Source organism: Pan paniscus, chromosome 5 (assembly GCF_029289425.2).
Source record: "Pan paniscus chromosome 5, NHGRI_mPanPan1-v2.0_pri, whole genome shotgun sequence".
In the NCBI taxonomy this organism is placed as follows: domain Eukaryota; kingdom Metazoa; phylum Chordata; class Mammalia; order Primates; family Hominidae; genus Pan; species Pan paniscus.
In genome coordinates this window covers 68,487,221-68,498,729 of record NC_073254.2, presented here as the reverse complement: position 1 = coordinate 68,498,729, position 11,509 = coordinate 68,487,221, and the positions used below count along the sequence as shown (strand labels likewise).

The window sequence follows — 11,509 nt, the reverse complement described above, 5'->3', positions numbered from 1 at the left end:
GGAGAGATAGAAAACCTCTTTGGAATAAGAATCCTTGTCACCATCAACACACACACAAACACACACACACACACACACACACACTGAAGACACAGGTTTTCATTTAGATTTTCATAGGTATGTGAATTAAACACCTGTACACACTCGCTTTTTCATTTTTCCAGTCTCTCCTCATTTTGCCATTATGCACATTAGGACTTTCATTCTCACTGCTTCGCAATTTCCCAATGATCCTCATGGTCCACCACTATCATAGCATATTTCCTTTCCTCTCTCTTTTTAAAATTTCATGCTATAGATTGTTCTGCAATTTTTAAATTTTTGTTATTGGCTCAAAGGAGAAGAGGCCAGAAAGAAATTAAGATGGAATTATTTCTTATTCAAAAGAGATTTAAGTTTTTCAACTACTTAGTTTTTCACTTTGGTCTGCCAAATGATCAGGATTCACGGTTACTATTTACTACTATACTTCACCTGGGGTAAGACCAGAATTTTTTAATTACTCATAATGCTTAAGGGTTGTCTCAGTTATTTGGAGAACATTATCCTAATCATCAAATCTCTAATATCTGGTGCAGAGAGATCAATCATATAATCCTCTTATTGACATCTCGGAAATGTCTTACCTCCCTAAGAAAGGGAAAAATTAATTAATTTTACTAAAAATTCAGGAGTGACACAGTGTTCAGAAACTCAGAGAATCCTGGTTCCGAATTCCCTCCAGTTGCCTTCCAGCTGATGGATGCTTACTGAGAAACTTAACATGAAATTTTGGTCTCTACCACCCATCTGTTTTATGAAAATAATTATTTCCACAGGGTATTTTAGATGTCAACTCTGGATGCCATCTCTGGAGAAAAGTGGAAAATAAATTTAAAATATACCAATGATGAATGGGCCATTGTGGGCGATGTGCCAAGTGGAGACGTAGAATGCACAGTAGGCAACACAAATACCTTAGGGAGGGCAGCTGCAGTCTTAAAGATGCTGAAGTGCTTACCATGGCCCATGGCAATGTCACCGATAAAATCAAACATGAGCCGGCAGCTTAGGGGAGTTAAGGTATGGGGGCAAAGCAACTCACATCCTCTACCATCAAAATTGTCCCTCAGACAAAAGGAACATCTAAGGCAACTTTATCAGTTGAATCCAAAACACAGCAAGAGTCATTGCTACTCTTATCAGTAGCAGAGACAAGGAAGGAGGTTTCCAAAATAAATGATGTAATGCCAAAAAAATAAAATATCATTGTTTGCATGTTTTTATCTTTCTTTCCTTCATTTAGGTCATCACCAAAATTAGTTTATTAAGAATGAATGCAACCAATTGTGGTATAAAGATACATACATCCAGTACCTTACCGCCAGAGATTTCCTACTTATTAAATTTAATTTGCATTTATGACTTATTTTATTATGTGAAGTTGCCTTGTAAGGAATAACATATAGATCAGAAGCAACATTCAAGCCATACTGAAAGTAATATCTAGATAACACATCAGAAACATTGGCAGAATAGATGACTTGTTTTGGGGCATGTCAGGGCCTTCTGAGTGAGTGCCTGTTACCAATGACTCTAGTTAGACACAATTAGAAAGAGAAATAAATATATAAGTAGATATTATGGCAGAATAAAACATGTCACAGGCCGGGCGCGGCGGCTCACGCCTGTAATTCTAGAACTTTGAGAGGCCGAGGCGGGCAGAGTGCCTGAGCCCAGGAGTTTGAGACTAGCCTGGGCAACACAGTGAAACCCTGTCTCTACTAAAATCCAAAAAAAAAAAAAAAAAAAATTAGCTGGGCATGGCAGCATGTGCCTGTGGTCCCAGCTACTCAGGAGACTGAGGCAGGATAATTGCTTGAACCCGGGAGGCAGAGGTTGCAGTGAGCCGAGATCATGCCACTACACTCCAGCCTGGGTGACAGAGTGAGACTCCATCTCCAAAAATAATAATAATAATAATAATCGTGTTACCATGTTACAGCATAAAATGCTTTACAATCATTCCCATTGTTAAGACATTCTGAAGAATAATTATAGACTTGCTACCACAGGTCCATGTGAGAAACAGAGGTGTCAATGGTTTGTACACTTAGAATGTTTCTGAGCGGCTAAAACCTATCATTATTATATCATAATGTACTTAAAAATAATCAAAGCATAATAATTGCCTTGAGGGCTAGGACTTTCTTTATCATGTATGTTCCCACTGCAGCCCTTAGTACTCTGTCTTATTCAAAATAAGTGTCTAGGGATGTATACTGATTTGGAAGTCTGTTTTGTTTTTTCTGAGTACATTGCCATCCGATAGGCACTAGGTTGTATCTCTGAAGACGCTCACCAACAACACCCAGACCTGTCATCAGATAATGATATGAGGAATTAGAACCAAGCACGAATCTCACGTTTTTTGTTTGTTAGCAGATTTCTTCTTAGAAAGTAATTAATTTTATTTGTATTAATGAAGCTATGAATTAATAAATAATTTAGGCTGGGCATGGTGGCTCACACCTGTAATCCCAACACTTTGGGAGGCTAAGGTGGGCGAATTACCTGAGGTCAGGAGTTCGAAACTAGCCTGACCAATATGGTGAAACCCCATCTCTACTAAAAATACAAAATTAGCTGGGCGTGGTGGCCCATGCCTGTAATCCCAGCTGCTGAGAAGGCTGAAGCAGCAGAATCGCTTGAACCCAGGAGGCAGAGGTTGCAGTGAGCCGAGATTGCACCATTGCACTCCAGCTTGGGCAACAAGAGTGAAACTCGAATTCAAAATAAATAAATAATTTAATTAACCTTATTTAAAGAGCTATCCTTCACTGAATTATCACAGAATTCTAAAATTCTTTGTAGCTTTACATTTTAACAACAGTTTGTTTGTTTTCCATTTCTTTTCTCTTTTGCTGTATTTAAAAATAAGTGGTATGGGCCAGGCACAGTGGCTCTCGCCTGTAATCCTAGCACTTTGGGAGGCTGAGGCGGGTGGATCACCTGAGGTCAGGAATTTGAGACCAGCTTGGCTAACGTGGAGAAACCCAGTCTCTACTAAAAATACAAAAATTAGCCAGGCATGGTGGTGCACGCCTGTAGTCCCAGCTACCCGGGAGGCTGAGGCAGGTGAATCGCTTGAACTCGGGAGGCAGAGGTTGCAGTGAGCCGAGATCGCACCACTGCACTCCAGGCTGGGCGACAAGAGTGAAACTCAGTCTCAAAAAATAAATTAATTAATTAAATAAAAAATAAATAAATGGTATGAACTCTTTTTTCTGAAATCAAGAAGAATGTTATTATGAGATCATAAGTAAATTTACATATCATTGGATAAGTCTTTCGCTCTCAAATTCAAAATATATCAAATTTTTAAATACAAAAAGTAAAATTTAAATTATTTAAAATATAATTGTTCAGCTCCTTATATTAGATATATGCTGTTAAAGAAAACTAATGTCAGATGACCTGTTTTCTTTCTCAATCTCAAAGAGTTGCTTTTTTACTCAAGGTAGCAATATTTATGACATTTAGAAATTGACCACTGTGTTGATTTGATTGTACCAAGTCTCAATATAAAATAAGTTGAATCATATACTCTTCTTATCATTATTATTATTTTTTTTTTTTTTGAGATGGAGTCTCGCTCTGTGGCCCAGGCTGGAGTGCAGTGGCGCAATCTCAGCTCACTGCAAGCTCTGCCTCCCGGGTTCACGCCATTCTCCTGCCTCAGCCTCCCGAGCAGCTGGGACTACAGGTGCCTGCCACCACGCCCGGCTAATTTTTTGTATTTTTAGTAGAGATGGGGTTTCACCGTGTTAGCCAGGATAGTCTGGATCTCCTGACCTCGTGATCCGCCCACCTCGGCCTCCCAAAGTGCTGGGATTACAGGCATGAGCCACCGCGCCCGGCCATTATCATTATTTTTGTAATATTATTGAACATTCATTATTTGAGAAGATAAAATTGTCTCGAGACATATTATGTTAATACAATAGAAATTATTAAATTTATGCATGAGATCTGTTTCTTCTTATAATCTCTTAGAGAAAGAAACCATTATTTATCAGAATGCCCTGAGGTACATGATCATTTTTACTATAGTAATATATGATTTTTTTTCCTTTTCATTATGAAATTTCAGTAGAAGGTAAATATAAGTAAAACTCTTTGTTGATGCACTTATAATCTAAAAGACATTTGGAAAATAGTCAAGATTTGTTGTCTTAGTTTTACTTATTTATTAAACATAATACATAGAAACTAGTACCTATTTCTTAAAACTATTCCAGAAGTAACTTCATGTTATAGATACAAATATACCCAGCTTGAATGTATCTCTTTGTCATTATCCCAAAAATGCAACTCAAAAATAAAATCAGACTACAAATTCATATGCTAACACGTCATTTCCTAAGATATGTTGCAGAGAACACTGCTAGTTCCTCAGAATATTCACTGTTATTGCACACACATTAAAATATATTACACTGATAGGTGAGTTTAGGAAACACTGGATTAACCTCCAGAGTGCCTCACAGTCTTTAGTATATTACAATACAAATATGAGTCTCCAAGGGGAAATGTGTATAGTGCATTTCCTGCTCAGTGTTTTCTGAATATTCTTGAACACAAACCAGAACCACATTTTGGGAAGCACTTTGGAAAATCTGAATTCCCAGGAACAGAGTTTAGAAAATACATGATAGGAAAAACAAAAGATCCATTCAACCTCAACAGCAATTATGGTGGAACTAACCAAATTGAAACATATTGTTACAAAATACTTTCCTCCTTTCTTCCACCTCTCTACCACTTCCCACAAAAATTAGCTTTATTGTCATCTAGCAGAATCAATGACTAAGATATTCCACATGATTTAATAGATGGTTTTCAAAGGGGTGGAAATGTCCTTCTAAGTCCATGTTAATTGATTTTTCTTCTCATGTTTGAAATATTGGAATAACATCAACCAAATTATGAGAAATTTCACTTGGCATTGGTAGATTTAAGAAATTTTGAAGAATTTGATATCATTCCTTTATTTCTGATTATGTATTGATTAATAGATGTAAAAGAGTCGCCTTGAATTGGTTAAGTACCTAGCAATCTTTTAATCAGCAAACAGCAATAAACTCAGGGCAAAAATCAATACTTAAAAGTAGCAATTCACTCACCAAGGGTAAGATAAGATTTATATTGGATGTATAGCAAAGAATCTTGTTTTACTTGTGTCTTGCCTTTGTCTTATTTTGTCTTGTTTTATCTTTGTGTGTAATAAACTGATGAATTTTTAAATTCTGCAGACTGTTGACTTTCTTACTTATTTACTATAGATCTTACGTTAGAAATTTTTTCAAATAAACCCAATAATGCATATTGCTTAAGTGTGTGACACATACTATAACACTGTTCATAATAAAGATCCTTATGAGAGATACAGCTTTAATTTTAACAAACGTATAACACAATATTATAATGTACACATATTTAAATATTTTAATGGAAAAAATATTTTCTTCTTTTAAAAACCAGACTTTTACGAACTTTACTATTTATAATAAATAAATTGAATAAATTTCAGAAAATAGTGAACTCCACAAAAATACATTTTTCAAATGTCTTCAGCAACCTAGCCAGTCATACTGTGTTACATTGGTATTAACATGAAACATAATGCTTGATGAACTGAAGTTTTTGGATATTCATTCACATAAACAGCCAAAATAACTTTTATTGGAAACCCTCAAAGATATAGATTTTCCAACTCTCTTAAATAGAAAATACTAAGCATAGGCAAAGCTTTTCTTGATAACAGTGTCATCAGAACTCCTGTATCTGAAAGGTGCCAGGTTCCTTAACTCTATTTGCTTGTACACTTAATTACCCCAGACACTGGGCTTTCATGTGTTCCTGCCACCCCCAGAACAGCCTCTCTTCTCAGTGCAGGTGAATGTTCGTATGCCTTTGATGTGCCGCCATATTTCCCCGCAATCTTTGGAAGTCAATCTGAGGCTAGCCCTAGGCCTCTGCTACAGAGTAATGTTCATGAGTTTTGTGACAGCTACTTCCTCTAAGGAAAGGTTTTTGCTCACTTCTAGATTTATAGCTGTATTCAAGATAGAGTCAGGCATGCACAATGTCTGACTTTCCAGAAAGTGAAATGCTAATACATCGAATCACTTCAAATAAGAAGAGTCCATCTTCACTTTGTGCACTTGCCCCATGTCCTCTATGTTTACTCGCAAAACTTCCTGTAAAAGACTGCCAGGAAGCTCAGGGTCAAATTTCACACTAATTCATAGCAACCAATTATTCATGTATTTAGTTACTCCCTATCTGGTTCCATAAAGGTTTTATGACCACTAAGCCTTTATGCTTACCATATCTGGGTTTTCTTTTTACTTTTAAATGCATTTTAACTTTTTTCTTTCCATATTAGTAAACTTTGGGCATGTGCTTTTTAAGTGAATCAGGCCAAAAACAGTTTAAAAATAGGCTTAGGCTAGGGACTTCACATACATTATAGTTTTTATTCTTCACGAAAGCCTTCAGATTAGTTATTACTGTTCCCTATCTTACACATGAATTAACTGAGACTCAGAAAGATTAAACAAAACCCATGGTCTTATATTTGGTAGTTGTGGGCAAGAATTTTCACCAAGCCCTTTCTGATTCAAAATCCCTGGTTAGCTCTACAAGGACACATGGCCTTTCCAAATAGTCAGAAAGGAAAATACTCTGTGGCCATTACATGTCTGGACAATCACCTAGGGCAGAGGTACAAAGTGGGTACTGAAAATGATGACCTGATTCCTTTAAGAAAATGTTGTATATTTTATTAAATATATTACTTCAAGACCTTGAAATTCTAATACACTTCAAGAGTTTTCAACCCAGTATGGTTCTTTTTTCCATTTTTCTAGTTTTAATATCCTGAATAGTCCATAAACCTCAACTTCATACGTCTAGAACAATGTGTTCCCATGAATTTGGTCTTATTATGGGCTATATTATCTTACTTTTTGTTATTTATGCTGATATTAAAATTAGTTATGACCTGTTCCAATGTTAACTCTATAGCCACAGTAAATTTACAAACATAATTAGTGACCTATGCTCATCAGATGAGCCATGGACAGCACATTTAACTCAAGGTTATAGTCTATTTTGTATTTGAGCAAATGTAAGTCACCATATTAACCATTGACATTTAATTGCTTAGTATCGAGGCAAAATTACTTTTATAACTTCTATGGCAAAAAACTTTATCCTTATACCAGAAGTTCATTAAACTTAATAAAACATTAATATATTCTATAATACTTATTTTTCTTGGCATATATTCCTGGTATCTCTGAGAAAAAAATGGATTTGAACACTCGCTAAGCTTCACATACGTAAATAAAACAATCTTCTAGTGCTGAGGCAATCACAATGAGAGGTCAAAATAAATGGATTCCAGTTTTTAAAATGAAGGTAAACCACATCATTTAACTAAATCAAATTTGCCCTCATTTGTGTAATGGCATTTTATATATAACTTTATTACATTATTTTCAGGAAAGCCCATGGAACTCATTAATTTTAAAGTTATTGACCAGCAAAACATGGAAACAGAGGCCGGCTAGCACAACTTTTCCAGTCTATGACAGTTGCTCTACTACCCTGTCAATTTCATTATAAATCTGTGTGTGCTAAATCTCATGTCTTACCGTCAGTTTCTCCTCTAAATTCTTGTTTAATAAGCTTCTTTTTTCACGCTTTTCAAGTTCCATATTGAAAGAGAATGAGAAAGAGAGAAAGACTGAGAGACACAGAGGTTCAGATTCTGTCTAGAAAATGATTCGACGTGCTTACATGTTAGATATTGCAGGACATTCCAAGTTGTGAGAGCCTAGGACACTATCAGAGAGCCCTAGCGATAATTTCTGGTTAGCTAGTGTTTCCATTTATAGATGTTCAAACCCTATAAACAGAGCACTGAAGAGAAGTCAGGCAGCTGGCCTTAGATAATGATAAATGTCCCTAGATATAAAAGCAAACTCTTCAGCAGAATGTTCCAACAGGTTAGGCTCCCTGAACCAATACAGATGTATGTGACAAAAATCCACATGTGATCAAAGAATTCATTAATAGCTGTTGCAACAGAATAAAATATACTCTAGAATACGACCTAATAAATCAGTTAAAAAGAACAAATGTGATAGTCAGATAGCAAATAAAATCAGCAGATCTAGCGCTTCCAAATTCCAATTTGCAACCTAGTAGTGTAGATATGTTTGTATTACTTTGTAGATTTTTTAAAATGTTGCTTAAAGAGGAAGAGCAAAATTATAACAAATTAAAACTATAAAGACATGCAAACATATATTCAAGGGGTGTTGTCAACTTTATTCCATGGAGAGTTGACAAAATGATGTTTAAAAATACCATGAAATAAAAGTGTTTTCCTTCACAAAAATGGATTTTGTTCTTCCTATCCTGGCTTTTTCACTGGGAGCAAAGTTATGATATAGAAGATAAATCTCATTTTTTCAGTGGAACAAGTACTTTCAGATTTCTTTAGAAAATGTTACATGCCTTAAAGAAAATTAATTGGGCAACTTAATGGTAAATAGTTCTCCCTGTGTTTTGCAGCAAAACAAAATATGTGGAAGGTAATAGAAGAATAGAAACGGATTTCAGAGTAAACTAAGACTGCTCTCTATGGTGATTTAATACCTCAGCCTGTTTAAAACATCCTTTTAACAGCTGTTTTTTGGTTTTGGTTTTGTTTTGTTCTGTTTTGTCTACTTTAACTCAAATTCCCTATCAGCTTTTCCTTCATAAGAAAACATTTCAGAAAATGTGTTGTGGAGCTCTGTCCTTTCAAACGATTGCAGTCAATCCTCTGTTGTCAGGCAGGGTTGCTCCAGAATTTATTCTGCATCATGATGGAAGGTTTGAAGACTTCAGAAGTGAAACACTGAGTAGGCAATAAACCTATCCTTCAGGATGATAAATTCAGAAACACTATATTAGATTCATGGGCAAAAGGGGCTTCCTCTTTTGACTCAAATGTAAATTCCAGAAAGGAAATTATTTATGCTGGTTATTGTTCTAACAAGTTGGAAAACAAAAATCTTAAAGATTGATTAACATGCAAGATTGGTATGTGTCAAAAGCAAGGCAATTGTTAAAATCTTAAGTGAACGAACTTCCTAAACCTCTCTAGGAAAAAAAAAAAAAGAATCATGCTGTGGCTGCAAAAGGAAACTCAATTCATGCTCAGCATGCGAGTTTAATGCCTGAAGACTGAACCCAGGATCCGGTTAGGAGGAAAAGGAATGGTGTGTGTGATGCAGAGTTGGTTGGCAGATGAGAATATGGTAGTGATTTGGAAGAGATGTGGGAGGCATGAAAAGTTTTAGTTATACAAACATGTGCTGAGTGCCTATAATAGATAAAGATTATCCTAGGGGCAGGTAGTTTTTTTTAAATAAAATAATTGAAAATAATAATACAATTTACAAATACAATCCCTGGATTTTGGCCCTCAACAAACTCACAACCGAGGTGCGACTGGATAGTAGCAGGATAATAACCCTCATATAGCACAGTTCCTTGGCATACTCACCGTGCGCTAGGTACCGCTTTAAGGCTTTCCAAATGTTATTTCAATTCCCTTTTAAAATCACTCTAGAGGGTAGATATTATTATCTTCCCCATTGTTATGGGCTACATTTGTGCCTCCAAAATTCATATGTTGAAGTTCTCATTCCCCAATACCCTAGAATGTGACTGTATGTAAAGAATGTTCTTGAAAGAGGTAATTAAGGTTAAATGAAGGCATTAGGATGGGCCCTAATCCATTATGAGTGGTTCCTTCTAAGAAGAAATTAGAACACAGGCACTCACAGAGGGAAGGCCCTGTGAAGACTCACTGAGAAGATGGCCATCTATAAGTCAAAGAGAGCAGCCTTAGAAGAAACCAACCCTGGTGCTGCAGGGTAAGCAGCAGCTACCGTGAGAAGAGTTTGGTGGGCGATCTCACACCATCCTGCTGGCACAGCCTACCAAAAAGCCAGAAGACAGAACTTAGGCTGACTATGAATCTTTGAACAAATGCATGGACGGCATTTGTAAAATAAATGAAGAATATCTGAAGAGAATGATCCCAACAGCCCCTCTGTCACACTGATATCATCAGTTGTTTGATTTTATGGACGATCTGGCAGACCTCAGCTGCCTGGTTTAGCGAGCTAATACCCAGACATGCCAGCCTTACAACAAAGATAGGATTAAAGAGTTCTATATGCTCCTGAGTCAGCAGTCCCAACAGACCAGGATGTAATTGAGTTGGGAGCACTAGGGGAATGTGGGTGGGCTTCACAGGTGTGTACAAAGAGTGAGCTGTAATGGAAGTTTAGGATTACAGTGTTCCTGTTTCCATTTTGTTACACTCTAGCTAGGATTGAACGTATTAGATAAATGTGAGGGTCTTGTTCAACCTGAAGCTCCTGTTGTCCCCCTTTTTTACTTTTACTTTTTTCTTTTTTTATTTAAACATTTTTTGTGATGATTTAGATGGAAGTTGTTCTTGGTCAGTTAACGTTGGCCCCAATCCTTTAAACTGTCCATAACATTTGCTGTACTAAGTAGTCTTCACAACGAAGTTAGAGGCGGAAAAATTTTTTGAATAAAAAATAAATTTACAAATATTTATAAAAGGAAGAAACCAACTGTGCTGACACTTTGATTTCAGTCATCAATCCTCCAGAACTTTGAGGAAACAAACCTCTGTTGTTTAAACCACCCAGTCTGTGGTACTTGGTAGGAAGCAGGGACAACTGAATTTGTTTGCAGATTCTGCTACTCTCTAGTTAGCTCATTTTGAGCTATCTACTTACTTAATTATCGGAGTCTCAGTTCCCTGTCCCCTAAATAGAAGGATGATACCAACCACATGTGTTGTTACGAAAATTAAGTGTGGTAAATTTTGTGTGTAAGGAACCTAACAGAATGTCTGGCAACAAGCGGGTTCTCAGTAAAAGTGTGTGACATTTTTTCCCTGGTCGACATGACATTTATGTAGGAAAAAGGTGACTTCAAAGATACTATCCAAACCCTAATAAGTGTGGCAAAAAAATTAACTAGACCAGGGATCACCAACCCCTGGGCCATGAACCAGTACTTTGTGGCCTGTTAGGAAATGGGTTGCACAGCAGGAGGTGAGTGGCAGCTGAGCGAGCATTACCACCTGAGCTCCACCACCTGTCAGATCAGCAGCAGCATTAGATTCTCATCAGAGCGTGAATCTTATTGTGAACTGCGCATGTAAGGAATCCAGGTTTCATGCTCCTTATGAGAATCTAATGAATGCCTGATGATCTGAGGTGGCACAGTTTCATCCAGAAACCATCCCCCACCCCTAGCCCCATCTGTGGAAAAATTGTCTTCTGGGAAACCAAAAAGGTTGGAAACCACTGAAATAGAAAATAAGAGCAAATATTTGCAAGTTATTTATCTGATAAAGGAT

General features: G+C 36.6%; 1 pseudogene; it reads left to right on the top strand.

Moving 5' to 3' along the window:
* Positions 1–828: 828 nt before the first annotated feature.
* LOC134730554 (uncharacterized) lies at positions 829–10,778 on the top strand (annotated as a pseudogene).
* Positions 10,779–11,509: the final 731 nt, after the last annotated feature.